This window comes from Portunus trituberculatus, chromosome 47, assembly GCF_017591435.1.
Source record: "Portunus trituberculatus isolate SZX2019 chromosome 47, ASM1759143v1, whole genome shotgun sequence".
NCBI lineage: Eukaryota > Metazoa > Arthropoda > Malacostraca > Decapoda > Portunidae > Portunus > Portunus trituberculatus.
Window position 1 is genome coordinate 16869754 of NC_059301.1, and position 15311 is coordinate 16885064.

Sequence of the window (15311 nt, forward strand, 5' to 3'; positions counted from 1 at the left end):
CCGCTGCTGACGGTATTGAGAATGTCAGAGGGCAAGGACGTGCCACCACTGCCACGAGGATGAATTTATGGGTTTTGTGTCTTTAGGTGAGCAGTGAGTGTGGTGATTTATTGTTACTGTCTTCGTGGTAGCTTACTTACACGTTTGGTGCATCGAAACCTGCTTGGAGTTCTGTAAATGTGATGGAGTGTTTTGAATAATTACGTATCACATTTCTCTTTGGACACTCATAAGGTTCATAAGAAGCATCTATATGGAGTGGTGCCAAGATAGATGACCTGAGTAATATTGTTGAAGATACATAAGATACGGATGGAGATTTATGGAGTGTAGTTTGTTAAAGTTAGAATTATTAGCTCACTCATAAACAGTAAGGTGGAGATACGGTATTACAGTATTTCTACCAAGATTATCACTTCGTTTTATCATTCCTTTCCTCCTGATTGACCAAAAGCAGTGAAGCATCCCCGACCATATTGTTGTTTTCATTATCCCTGTAAAGGCGCAGAGGAAGGACGCACTTGGACTCTAAAACACGGCCAAGTAATTCTGACCTAACACATTTCAGTTTTTACCCCGAGCAGTAACAGCTGACGCCTGGCCGTGCTCATCTCTTTTGTGTAGTGCTTGGAACATAATTTCTTCACTAAGCACGACCTTGCTCCCGTTGTTTTACTGTCCAGTTAACCTTCTTTACGATTACAATTGCCCTGTGTTTCATGTAGCATTTGTGTGGGAGGAAATACACAGACGGCACCAGATAAAGCAGGTTCTTCTTCCATAACATAATCATTGCGACCGTCATTATTTTCAGCATTATTAACATTTCAAGTGGATCCTTTTTTTAAATATTTTGTTGTCCTAAGCTGGTTTCCCTCCTGCATGAAAATAATCATTGCCACTGTAGTTATTTGAAATGCTTGTGAGAGGTGCTGGATGTGATAAAAGGTTCATATAGTTATTATACCTGGCGTAGAAATACCTTCATGACTGATTTTGGATTCGATTACAAAAAATGATACATGAAGGTTTGCAGTTTTGGGATATTGTAAATTTAAAGCAGGTGTTGATAGATTTACTGTCGATTAAAACTGATATTTTACTTCACTATTGAAAGATAAAGGTTGGTAGAAAATGGTGAGAAAGTAGGCACTGCAAGGTCATTGTCAGTGGGGAACCACCACAGACATCTTCATAATAAACATTAATAGTGAAAATGTATGCCCTGAGTGTGCTCAGTCCACTCGCGTGCGCAACACACACACACACACACACACACACACACACACACACACACACACACACACACACACACACACACACACACACACACACACACACACACACACACACACACACACACACACACACACACACACACACATTATAATCTATTAGTAATAATGATGACAATAAAGTAACAGCGACAATTACAACAACAATTTTGCTTCAAAACCAATGTCTTGCTACGGATGACGAGACGGGACCTCCTTGATGCACCAGCGAGCGAGAGTACCTGGGCAAACATGAACAAAAAGACAAACACCCAGCAGGAGCAAGGTTGAGATTGAGTTGCAGTGGGCCAGGACGGAGAGGCACAATAAGGCTCGCCGAAAGAGACAATATTGCCCCGTTGAGGGAGACAGTAATAGGAGCGAATGGTGACGCTGTGCCTGCCGCCTCTCCATCAAAGGCCGCCTGTGTGCCGCTGTTCGCCAGTCAATACAGCGAGGGTGAAAAAAAGGCATTTTGAAGAACTTATTGGACCATAGTCAATTTTCCTCTGTTGATGTCGCTTTAATTTGATGCGAAAATGAATGTCGCCGTGTATGTTCCGCAGTTTTTTCCCCCCTGTCTCTCTCTCTCTGTCTCTCTCTCGCTCTCTCTCTTTTCCCTACCCTTTTTTTGCATCAGTTTGCACTGGTAAAACGTTGACGGAGGGATGGAAAGTGGCGCACCTGGCTGGGGGCGTGAGAACTTAGTGAGAGAGGCGGCGTTGCATAGAGAAGCGGAAGTAGGCCGGAGGGCAGAGGTGGTGATGACGGAAAACAGAGATCCGTAGTAGGGGAAAGTGTGGAAATAATATATAATCAGTAAATAAATAACTATAATATTCCTTGCCGTGTATATTGTATTGTAAAAGTTTATGCTATTAAGTATATCACTGTATATTGAAGTGTCGCCATCCCTTGCTCCACCGCACACATGCATATATACAAGTGGCCATTACATGCTGTAGGAAAACAGGTTCATTCATCTCTCGGTGGAAATCAGATAGGGTTTGTATACATGAGTCCTTCCTCCTCTTCCTTCTCGCATCTCATGGCGGCCTTTGTGACGAGGCAGGTAGCAAATTCAATACGATTTCCAATTCAATTTCCTTTCGTGTATTCTTCATGTAAGGTATTTCCACATTATCATTATATATGGAGGCTGTTTGGGTGTAGTGAGGTGGATGTCTTCTTAATCCTCACTCTTCAAATTCTCGCTTTCTAGTTGGCATTAGCTCCTATTGTCTGTCTACTGCAAAATGGCTCCCAGATTTAAAACATGCTGTAGCTTATTGATAAAGTAATTGATTTGATGTAAATAACACTTGTTTTCTGTTGATGAACGCACTTATTTCTAAGATAGCTCATGGTTTTCCTCAATAGCTGAGAACCACGCATTCCCTCCAACACCATTCAAAGCCAGACCCAGGAGCCACATTAGAGTAGACATACTAAACTACCACTACCACACACACACACACACACACACACACACACACACACACACACACACACACACACACACACACACACACACACACACACACACACACACACACACACACACACCCGGTAGCTCAGTGGTTAGAGCGCTGGCTTCACAAGCCAGAGGACCGGGGTTCGATTCCCCGGCCGGGTGGAGATATTTGGGTGTGTCTCCTTTCACGTGTAGCCCCTGTTCACCTAGCAGTGAGTAGGTACGGAATGTAAATCGAGGAGTTGTGACCTTGTTGTCCTGGTGTGTGGTGTGTGCCTGGTCTCAGGCCTATCCGAAGATCGGAAATAATGAGCTCTGAGCTCGTTCCGTAGGGTAACGTCTGGCTGTCTCGTCAGAGACTGCAGCAGATCAAACAGTGAAACACACACACACACACACACACACACACACACACACACACACACACACACACACACACACACACACACACACACACACACACACACACACACATGACTGTTCATCTTGCACTTTTAACGATTGAACATAAAAGCTCCAAATGAATTGTTTGTGAAGTTGAGTTTTGTATAAGAGCTTCACAATTTAGTCACGAGTGGAGAGATGACCTGTTAAAAGGTTGGTGGCGGTGAGGGGAAGGGAGGGAATGGGAGAGGAAGGGAGGGAGGAGATGGAGTGGACCGGCCAGGAGTGTCAAGGTTCGGGTTGCCTTCCCTGTGTGTGGTGTGAGGTCACTTTTCTCTCCCTGACACCTGTTTCTGTTAGTTTATTTGAGAGAGAGAGAGAGAGAGAGAGAGAGAGAGAGAGAGAGAGAGAGAGAGAGAGAGAGCGTGCTATCATTATTTGTTTTTGTCTTTTACATTCAAATCTCGAATCTCAATTGGTTTCACGTTACTGTAAATGCATTTTTTTCCCAGTCCTTTTTTTTAAACTAGATTTGTCATTTTTCTTTCCTCTCTCTCTCTCTGTCACTCTTTTGAGGGTTCTTTTTTCTATTGTTTTTTTTTTCTTCTTTTTGTTTAATCTTTTTTCTGCGTTGTTCCCATTCCTTGTGTGTTTGTGTGTCTGCATTTCTTTGTTCTTGTTCCTGTGTGTATGTACGGCTGTGTTTGTTTGTATGTACATCATCCAATCATTCTTCGTTGTTCCTCTGTCCCGGTCTCTCTCTCTCTCTCTCTCTCTCTCTCTCTCTCTCTCTCTCTCTCTCTCTCTCTCTCTCTCTCTCTCTCTCTCTCTCTCTCTCTCTCTCTCTCTCTCTCTCTCTCTCTCTCTCTCTCTCTCTCTCTCTCTTGCTTAGTCATTCCATCCTCTGCCGCCCCACACCTCTGCACGGTCGCTCCTTCGTCAAGCCTGCGGTGGTTCAAGGCGCGCTATTTATTACTAGTCGGATGGCACGTGTTATTGGCGATGGTGCCGGTGTGAGGTGGTGCGCGACCCTCCTGTATTGTTTATTGCCTTCGGCCATTGAGTGTGTGTTGTGTGTCAGGGGCAGAGGGAAGGGAGGAGTATGAGATGTAGTGTATAGTGTTCACTGAGGTATGCCTCATTCCCCTGAACAGTATCGCTCGTGTTTGAAGATCCTGGGTCATGGGTACAAACTCTTGCTTTTTAATGAATTTGTAAACACACCTTCTTTTATCGTCTCATCCCGCGGTGGTTTTCTTGGCATGAATCGAGGCCTGTGTTTTGCGTTCGGCAGCTCCTAATTATGTCCTTGCCGGCTGACGCACTCGGTCTGAAGTGGAATCGTAAATTGTAAACCAGTTTTAGAAACATCTGGAGCGGCGGAGATGGCGGGGTGCATTTGTTATCCCTGGAGTTAGGGAGTCTTGGCGCAGAAGTGTTTGTTGTTGCCACGCTTGTCGTGAGCTGGTCTGGTGTGAACTCCATTGCCAGGTGGTGTGGTGCCTTAGGTCTTTTGTATGTTTGTCATTTAGATATATTTAGAAAGCAAAGAAATATTCTCTATCGTGTAATGTTTGATTTCATTAGGTCTTCAAAAGTTTACATTGAAGGTAAACCTTCACATCCTTTTTATTTTCCCCCTTTCCCAGTACATGTTTTATATCCAGAGCTTGTAACAAACCATTCGCATCTAGACTAAATTACAATTTTCCCAGCATGTATCATTGCTAAGATTACAAATAGAATAATGTTTTTCAGTGTTTTGCTAAGCTATGCAATACGTTGTCGTTGAAAAATAAACCTGCTAGACACACTAAGTGCTATAATCGGGGAAATATATTCGTAAAAGCTGGATACATTCTAAATGTGTCACTGTTATATTTTCATCTTCCGGAATGACTTGGGCATTAAAGTAATTCAGAGTCAGTGTATTAAATGCATTTCATATTAATATGTTGGAACATATATTTCAGATAGAGTATCTTTAATGTATTGAATATATGTATAGGTAAAATATATGTAATTTCATGGTTCTAGACTCCGATATGTGCATGGCTGTCGCCTCATTGCAGACTGTAGCTATTGAATGTACATCAACCCGGCGCCTGGCGTGAGGGTCGTGCAGCTCCAGGCATGCAGATAACCGGCACGCGCTGGGTAGTATTGCATGAAAATGTTATGAGATTCGATGGAATATAATCAGTAGCATTTCAAAATGACCTCCTACATTACTGACGAAAGGGCGGTGTGAACGTTTGGTTTAAGAAATGCCACAGTGTGAAGGGTTCTCTGTTGCCATTCAGAGTGTCAAGAATTGGGAAATCTATCAGGAAATTTTTTCTTTCTTGTTATAAGTGGCTTACTGGAAGAGTGAAGGTGTTGTGTTGATGTCCGTTTGTAAAGGGTGATTGCATGAAGCTTAAAAGGAATCGTGAGGACATCATTATTGTTTGGTCTTTGTTTTTGGGTTTATAGGGTCACGGTGTTAAGGTTAGCTTGGGGCTTAGTCACCGTGTGTGTGTGTCTGTGTGTGTGTGTGTGTGTGTGTGTGTGTGTGTGTGTGTGTGTGTGCAGGCGTCGGCTTGAATGGTTGCCTGTGTTTGTAACAATTTTCTATTGAAACAATTGCCTCGCGTCGGCTATCACGGCTGGTCGGGAGCAAGTGTTTATTGCCGTCGTTGGTCTGCGCCTTCCACCACATTTTTTGCTGGGTAATAATTTCCAGCGTGCAGCTCGAGAATAATTAACTGAAAGCGTAAAGCACGGAGTGGCGTTAGTGCAGCGTGAAGGTGTGGTAGTGTTGGCGATAGTGGAGGGTAGTGGTGGTGGTAGTACGGTCCCCTCTCAGGACTGTGACGCCCCTCCCAGTATGATAGTAATACTTTATAGGGATAAACTACGTAGTTTCGAGGGAAAAAATGTTATAACGTTTGCCAAGCGCTTTCGTAATAAACAAATAGAAAAGGGGCGGTTTTTATTTATTATTTTTGTTTGTGCTCAGTTGTTTTACTATTGCAGAAAACGAGGTATTGCCGAAAGGAAAATACACATGAAAAAACGTCGCCATTAGAGAGAGAGAGAGAGAGAGAGAGAGAGAGAGAGAGAGAGAGAGAGAGAGAGAGAGAGAGAGAGGCAGAATGTGTGTGTGTGTGTGTGTGTGTGTGTGTGTGTGTGTGTGTGTGTGTGTGTGTGTGTGTGTGTGTGTGTGTGTGTGTCTTCATTGATCCGGAATGATTCTCCAGCAGGTGTTGTGTGTACAGATCCATTATGATAATTACCGAGTATTTTAATTCGTTTAGGGCGCGAGGGACGGAGAGACACTGAGCTGAGGCCAAACACCAGTGGATGGCTTTGTTGTGGTGGGTTTCTTAATGGAGTTATTCACCGCCTGCGATGTATTTACCTGTATACATCGCGCTATTGTGATGTGTACTGTTGACGTGACCTATCGTGGTACAAGAGTCATTGCGTTGAGCGGCTGGCAGTGTGACCTAATTCATCAATCTGACTTGGCTTGTACAGTACATGGTGGAAAGAAGGATCAGAATGTTGGAGGTGTGGGTTAAGTATGGGCCCGGATTGGTGAGTTGGAGGGGCATTTATTATTTCTGTGACCCAATAAGATAAAAAGGAACGTGTATTACGATTTTTAACTCCTTCAGTACCAGGAGGCGGTTCCATTTTAATTCTGTTTACTATTTGCCGATTTGATTCAACTGCACGAACTTATGCGGGGGGATTTAAATAGTAAAGACTGTGCCCATTAATCTTCTGACATCCATTGACCCTAATGTCAATAAAAATGCACTAATCGTACTCAAATAATGCGTCCGAGTACTGAAGGGGTTAATAATGAGTTTTGCTAGAATAAAGTGAAATAAAAGAACAGCAATAAACTGTTCAATAAGTAAAAGAAACTATTTATTTTGTTCTTAAAGTGGAGGAAGAGGAGTAGAAAGAGGAAGAAGAGGAGAAGAGGAAAGACGCAGACTCCTGCCCATTTTTTATGCATTTGCTTTGTGTGTGTGTGTGTGTGTGTGTGTGTGTGTGTGTGTGTGTGTGTGTGTGTGTGTGTGTGTGTGTGTGCGTGTAAGCGCGTGAGTGCGTGCGTCAGTCGTTTATGAGTAGGTTTTGTTTGTCTGATAGTAAGTAAATGAAACCTGAAATGCCAGAACCGTAGAGTTTACTGATGTAATTCATTGTTGGCAAGATTCTCATTCTCACACCCCTGAGACTTCCAGTTTACAGACGCAAGTGACAAAGGCTGGAAAGAACGAGGTTTGCTGGGAGAAATCCTTGGACGCTCTGAATGGCGGATTGTTCTTGCAATGATTTTTCACTTTATAAAGCGTCAGGGAAGGGGACGAGCGTTTGTTGCCAGCAGGGTTAAAAAGTACGGAGACGAAAAAGACTGATGGGGGGAGAGCGACGGCGAACACTCTTTTCTCCTTTGCCCGACGACTGCCCCCTCTCCTGGCCAGGGTTTGAAACTTATCCCGGATTTGCCCCAACTTTGTGAGGGGAAAGTGCCGGTGTTTGTTTGTGTGTGTGTGTGTGTGTGTGTGTGTGTGTGTGTGTGTGTGTGTGTGTGTATCGACAGAGAGAGAGAGAGAGAGAGAGAGAGAGAGAGAGAGAGAGAGAGAGAGAGAGAGAGAGAGAGAGAGAGAGAGAGAGAAATACGGTGGGCAATATGAACTTAGCCAGCATGAATATGGAGACGTTTGGTGAGGAGAGGGCTAGTGAGAGACTGGCAGGCCCAACAGGACGAGGGTGAGGGTGAAGGTGAGGATCGGGGTCGGGGCTGAAGCAAGGGTGGGGGGCGGTTGTAGAAGTCGTGTTGCCGTGAGGTGCAGACAAACTTGCCTGGTGGGGTGAGTGAGTCCAAGTTCAGCAAGGACGAGATGGGGCGGTCTTCATTGATGCGTGTGTAGTGTTTTGTTATTGTTGGTGTTGGGGACTGCTGCGGTGAGGAGAGACGGTGTACGACGGAGAGGAATAGAAGCAGGGACATAAGGGAAATATGAGCTAAAAAAAAAAGTAGAACGAAGATTGATACTTATTTTGCATATGTGTGTGTTAATGCAAGATTTTTTTTTTTTATATGTTTAAGTGAATATATTTACTGGGCAACATTAATAAGAGAATTATGCCATATATCAAAAGATTCTTCGAAGCTGCAATGAAAGAAACTGGACTCTAATGACAATCTCAGTTCTAAGAAGACGATGATGCCCAAGAGCTTTAAACCATGATTTATTTTTATGCAGGAGAGGAAATTGGCCAAGAGCAAAAAAAATGAAAAACAAAAAAAATTCCACTGGATTGACAGTTCCTTTAAAGATCATAAGAGTTATCCAAAGTCAGTGACAAAAGTCTTGAAACCTCTCTCTAAAAAGAAATCAAGTCATAGGGAGATGAAAATACAGAAGCAGGCAGGAAATTCCAGAGTTTACCAGAGAAAAGTATGAATGATTGAGATTGTCCACCTTATCGTTTTCTAAAGTTGTTGTTCTTCGTTTGGCCTTTACTCACTCCCCAAGAAACATGAATAACGATGAGAAATAATGATAAATGATAGCAAAGAGTCCACACTTATCTCCCAGAGAATGAATGGTGTTTGTGTGGACTCTGCCAGTGGTCGCAGTGTTTTAGACCACGTCCAGTCCCTTTAAAACTGGTGCCACTGACTGATGCTGCTCCTCCCTGTTGCTTGCCCTTCAAACCCTGCACGGAAATTGACACTTTACCTACACGATAGACTTGCCTCGATACGTTATTCGTTGCAGAATTCTTTCCCGTGCCCAATTGCCATTCCGATATAATTAATTAACTCGAATATGAAAATTACAACAGCTGCACCGATAAAAAGCATATGATTGCGTTATATAAAAGTAAATAAATGAAAGTGATTCTTCTATTTTATGATCCACACTATGTTATATAATTAATTATTGTGATCGATTCTCTCTGTACCATTGTATCAGTTGTTTGGTTTATCATTTAGAACTACTTCAAGGTAACTTTGGAGAGATCCCAGCGCAGGGAGGGAACAGAGGACGTCCCTGGTACTGCATTACCATCAGCAGATCCCCGCGTGAGGAAGCCGGCCGTACCATTAAAGCAGAGAGAGAGAGAGAGAGAGAGAGAGAGAGAGAGAGAGAGAGAGAGAGAGAGAGAGAGAGAGAGAGAGAGAGAGAGAGAGAGAGAGAGAGAGAGAGAGAGAGAGAAGCAATTTTGGAGTGAAAAACAGCGTTCATAAAACTACAAATTGGCCACTATTGATAGGATATATAGCGTATTTTATTTTCAGCATTAACACCGCGATGCCGCACAAAGGAGAGCGACCTTCGAGAGGACCTGGGACTGGGGAGGTGGGGTGACGAAGGCGGGGACTGGGATGGTGTGACTCGAAAACTATGAACCAATATATTTAGCGTTGTGTAGTAAAGCAGAAATATGGAGTAGTTAACTGTTTTGCTTTGTTTGTCTTCCATCTTTTTTTTTCTAATTTATATTGTCTCTAGTAACCTTTTTCTTTTTTTTGCCAATTCTGATCACGGCGATGCATTGCTTGGAAAAGAAATCTGCTTACTTTGACAGAAATGACGGCCATATTCAGAAACGCCTTGCTCTCTCACCGCGACAATCTTGTAATTCCTCGTAGATGACTAGCAGTGTTTTCCAGGCAGTTTCTTCTTATGATCAAGTAGAAATCTTGCTAATCCATCACCATATTCATAAATATATCCTTAAAAAAACATGAGTTTCTTCAACTAGAGCCTTGAAAATTAGTCGTCTTGAGAGAGCAAAGCTTTTCTTAATACGGGAATTGGGAAAGCAAACGAATAAGTATAGAAAGACATGAAGAATATAACCCGCTTACAGTCATCACAACTCTGATCATATTCATCACTAAATGGCGTATATCATATCCACGTAAAGAAGGAAATTTTTATTCGTACTTTTCTTTTCCATATAGTATACTTGAGATAGCGAGTATATATAAATGTTCTGTAATCTCCAATCACCTTTTTCCTCCTCTCTCCCAGAATTAATACCTTCACTTTGTCTCACCACACTACCTCCCTCCTCCTCCCTCCTTCCCGGCTCACCCTCACGCTGCGCCATTACCCTTAGCTAGCAGCAGCGGCGCCTTGCAGTTTCCTAGTTTGTTAGGGGGATTATAATTAACTTTACAGGAGCGGGCAAGGTTTCCGACGGAGCGTGACGCGCCCAGATTACTCTCGTGCATAGAGACGGGCGGCGAGTGGTGGAGGGCGGCGGAGGGGAAGAGTCCCGGTGATTGTGGCGGAGCGTTGCCCTGACTTCCTGTGCACTGTTATTGTCAGTGCTGTTGTTAGGACGACGACGACGACAAGGGGGAGGAGTTCTTTTGATCATCAGCAGTATTTCTTTTATAGTTCCTCCTTTTCTTTTTTCTTTCTTCTGTTTTTGTTGTTATTATTTGTGTTCTTTTGATATACGCGTCAGGTTTGTGCGCTTAACATTTTGCAAATAATAATTCTCTCCCCATACATTTAAAAAGTTACGGTCGGAGGTGAATATATACATATATGTACCTGCTCTTGGAAATACATACTTGTATGAATTTAAATTGCGTTCATGTGATTTATAAATGGTTGACAGTTTATGAATGTTGTTTTTTTTCAAAATAAAAAATAAAAATCAGGAGTCAATACTGCCGTTTTGTCATCCAGGAGAGAGAGAGAGAGAGAGAGAGAGAGAGAGAGAGAGAGAGAGAGAGAGAGAGAGAGAGAGAGAGAGAGAGAGAGCTGAGTCAGGAAAATAGTTACTCTGAACTAAGATATGGCTGGGTGGAGGTGTGACTCACGGCGACAGGGGAAAGGTTAAGTGAGTGGGGTCTATGCACGGGCCAGGCGACCTGCTACCTTTAAAGCTGCCTGTGCGCCGTGCTAACAGAATGCTCTTTTCCGCCCTGGATAATGACCTGAGGGAAGGGAGGGAGGTGGATGGCGCCTGGAGGAGGGGCGGATGGTGGATCGTGGTGGGAGGAGAGATGTGTACCTGGACTGCACTGGGAAATACGAAGGAGGTAGGCCGCTGGGGAAAAGATGCGGTCGTCTATGCTGGTTGGCGAGTAAGGGTGGACTATCTTGGAGGAGGGAAGAGAGTGGAGGCTCAAGTAGGAGTAGGTGCAAGTACTGTGCAAGGTGACCACGTTTGTACTTTTCCAGTGGTGTACAGAACGTGTTAAACGTCTTCCATGTTAACGCTTCTTTTGTCATGATGGTTTATTAACGTAGAAACTGCCATTTTGTTGCGTAAGATTGAAAGTATAAAATTAAATAAATAATATTCAAGTGCGAGATTGATAACGTTACGTGTAATGTAGAATTTTATCAATCGCTTCAGAAAATTTCTTGTGAAATTCTCTTTTAAATTTTTCACACGATTGCTGATCTTCTAGCTGTGAGTCTCAGTTCCGTCAAATTAATCAGTAAATGGGCGTTGTGATTGAAAAGTTAATAAAAAGAGACTGAAAGCACCACAACAGTGACATTTAGAAAATAAAATAGAAAATGTTGCATTGGTGTGGCTTAAAAGAAGCAATGAAACTTATAAAGTTAAAGTTTGTTGGCTTAAGTTCCGGTATCCACCACGTCTGATGCTCTTCAGAACGTCAGCCGGGAGAACCCAACTCACCACTGTGACGCTCCAGCCACAGCACTAACCTCCCAGTAAACAGCTTAAACTCACGAACCAGAGCGAGACAGTCTGCCGATATTAGTAATGCCAAGCATTTATGTTGTAATGTCACACGAATTCACTCTCTTAGAAACTAATAAGATTATAGGTCACCAAATTGATGAAGAATTTTTCGGTGACTCGTATTCATCCATGCGAGAAACAAAAAATCAAGAATGAGGAGTAACTTTAGTTTTACAACGATAATAATGGCTATAGTAATGAGAGTGATAAAAAAATACAGGAATAAAATCAATAAAGATCATGATTGTCGGATCTGCAACTGAGGAATCTGACTTGTTCATGCTTGTTGCCGACTGTATAACACCCTGGCTGGTGACGCGGACACATGCATATAAAAGTAGGATATAACCGCTCGAGAAGGGATTTATGAGAAACAGTATATTGGATGCCCATGGAGTGTGTGGCGGCGCGACCTGGACGGGAAAGCTCACTTGGTTATGTAATCCGATTAGCAGAGGAGCAACATAGAAATAGTGGTCAGTGTGTGGTGAGACACCGAAAGAGAGAGAGAGAGAGAGAGAGAGAGAGAGAGAGAGAGAGAGAGAGAGAGAGAGAGAGAGAGAGAGAGAAGGAGGGAGAGAGTCCACATAAGTAATTTATATACGATCTTTAGAAATAGGTAGCAGACGTGTGAACTCCAGCTGTTATCTTCGGTGAGGGAACATGAAAACCTTAACAGTCTGAACTATGAAAAAACCAACACCCTTACCACCTCATCCTCTTGCTGGACGGCACCAACTTTTCCTTGATGGGTGAAAACCTTTGCACCTCTCAAACTGTCATGTATGCGGCAGGAACGTGAATTGATATAACGAACAGTGTTAGTGGGTGTGTGCGTATATGGGTGGCAAGCTGAACAGTTATAGTGTGTGTATCCCTGGCTTTGTGTATATAAGGTCTGCACAAGAGACGCGAGGGATGGAGAGCTACACTTATTGGTCACAAAAGGGCGTGTTAGGCTGTCGAACTGTGACTCAAAGGCCCTGGAGTGAGTGGATGTGCCGGAAGGAAGGGCGTTCTGTGGAAAGCCCTTGGGAGGAAGAGTGAATTGATGCGGAGGTGGTGTTAGGCCTCGGAGAAGCGTGGCGGTGGCGGCCTGATGCTAGAAGTGGGAGATGGGGACTAGAGGTATGTACCTGGAGTAAGGACGGAGGGGAGGGTGGCAGAGTTAATATACAGGGTGGATGTCGGTGATGGTAGGGGTGTGGGGAGTGAGTGGAGGGTGGGGTTGGTAGTGGGTGTGTACGGCGATAATGATCTGACTCACACCTTGCCGCTACGAATAATTAAAGGCGTAGATTTTGTTTGTTTTAGAAAAGGTCAGTGATGCTGCTGTCTATCTGTCTGTTTCTCTCTCTCTCTCTCTCTCTCCCTCTCCCTCTCCCTCTCCCTCTCTCTCTCTCTCTCTCTCTCTCTCTCTCTCTCTCTCTCTCTCTCTCTCTCTCAAGTACACAAGTCTTCTCATACTCGTCATAATGCTGGCATAGGATAAGGGAGGGATGGAGACATGATGGACTATAGATATACAGTAAACTTGGTGTAGCAGTGTGGCTGAACTGACAAATTCGGCGTCACGCTCACATCGGCAGTATGTAAATGGGCTTTAAGAGAAACCTGCACAAAAAGGGAGAAAAAGAAGTGGATAGTGGAAGGTCTCGGAAGAGATTTTCTCTAATGAGAATTGGGGAGAAACGGAGGAGGGAGAGGGAGGGACGCCCGGTACGCTTTCTTTGGTCTTACATTTCCGCTTGGCAAAGATTGTCGTATTACACACTGGAAGTCGTGATTACTGGCAGATGAGACGTGCCCATACATTGACCAAGTGATCGGTAAGGCTGATACTAAAATGTATGAAAGTGCCAATGAAATGCATGAAATAGCCCCCGGAGGAGAAAAGATAATAAAATAGGTCCATGGTTAAGGGAAAAAGGAGGAAGGAATGGAGCGCAAGAAAGTCTCCAAAGTATTTATCAGAGCGAGACGTTCACCTTGGCCAGCCTCTCTTCGGGTCACCCAGCGACTGAATACAACCTCCTTCCCGGCATTAGTTACTCCATTTGCAGATTGCCGTGGTAGTCCTCTGTCGCTGGTGACCCTGGAGCAGAGACAGAGGGGGACTGAGAGGGAGCGTGGGGAAGGGGAAAGGAGAGACATGGAACGAGGAACAAGAGAGGAAGGCAAAAGGCGTGGGGCAGAAAGTGAGGATGTAAAAAGGAAAGAAAAGAGCTTCTAAAATGGATGAGGCCAATGGGGCGTTGTGGGGTAGGAGGCTGTACTGGTGCGCCACTGGTTGAGTGAGGGCAGGCTGGGCAGTGCAGACCGGCGGGAACGACGTGGGGAAAAAGCCAAAAAAAAAAGAAAAGGAATGCTGATAAAGCATCATCACATTATTTATTTATTTATTTATGTATCTGTTTTTTATTTATTCAATTTGTTTATATTGATCAGTTTGGCAACAAGAAGACATGCTTTACAAATTGTTATGAATGCATAGCAGTTTACTTTACCAATAAATAATTTAGAAGTTAAACACTGGAACACTGCGAAATTTATCGGCATCTGGAGAAAAAAAATATTCGTTATAGTTTTGCTGGGAGGAAAAAAACACACACACACACATTGCGAAAGCTGCGGCGCTGCTTTGAGTGCCGTGAAAACAAAATGCCGCCACTCTTGCCCCAGATTGCCTTGCGTTACTCGCTGAGCGGAAACAAAAAAAATAGGGCCCCGGGTTAATTATTTCCTTTGGAGACACCACCCTTAAAAACTCGCCGCCAGGAAAATTGCCCTAAATATTTGATAAGAGAGGCAGGTATGTCACGTGGATAATTACTAGGTAGCCAGGAGTGCGGGGCGAGGGTGGCTGGAGCGGCACTTGATCACACCCCGGTAAGTACAGGCGAAGATATTAATTAAACCTCGTCACACAACGCGGACTGAGACATTAGAGGAGTGGACGGAAGGGAGGCCAGGGCGGGTTGTGACTTTAAAACTGGTGAATAAATATGATGCGTGTGTGTGTGTGTGTGTGAGAGAGAGAGAGAGAGAGAGAGAGAGAGAGAGAGAGAGAGAGAGAGAGAGAGAGAGAGAGAGAGAAAATTTACACACACACACACACACACACACACACACACACACACACACACACACACACACACACACACACACAGACGAGCGCGAACAGAATGATAAACATCTAAATTAATGAATGCGTGAGGAGGAGAAAGAGGAGAAGGAATAGGAGGAGGAGGAGGAGGAGGAGGAGGAGGAGGAGGAGGAGGAGGAGGAGGAGGAGGAGGAGGGCGACAGGGGTGGTTGTGACGCCTAATAAACAGCCAGACAAATGGGGAAGACTGGTGACGGCAGCGGGACAAAGGGCGGCAGTGAGGCGGGACGAAGCAGCCCATTCACAGGTTGTCTTTAGATCA

At 44.0% G+C, this 15311-nt stretch overlaps 1 protein-coding gene across 14 annotated transcripts in view; it reads left to right on the forward strand.

Annotated features, from left to right (window-relative positions):
* LOC123520769 (tyrosine-protein phosphatase Lar-like) overlaps window positions 1–15311 on the forward strand; it is a 924035-nt gene that overhangs the window by 382093 nt on the left and 526631 nt on the right. The gene's annotated exons all lie outside the window — the stretch shown is intronic.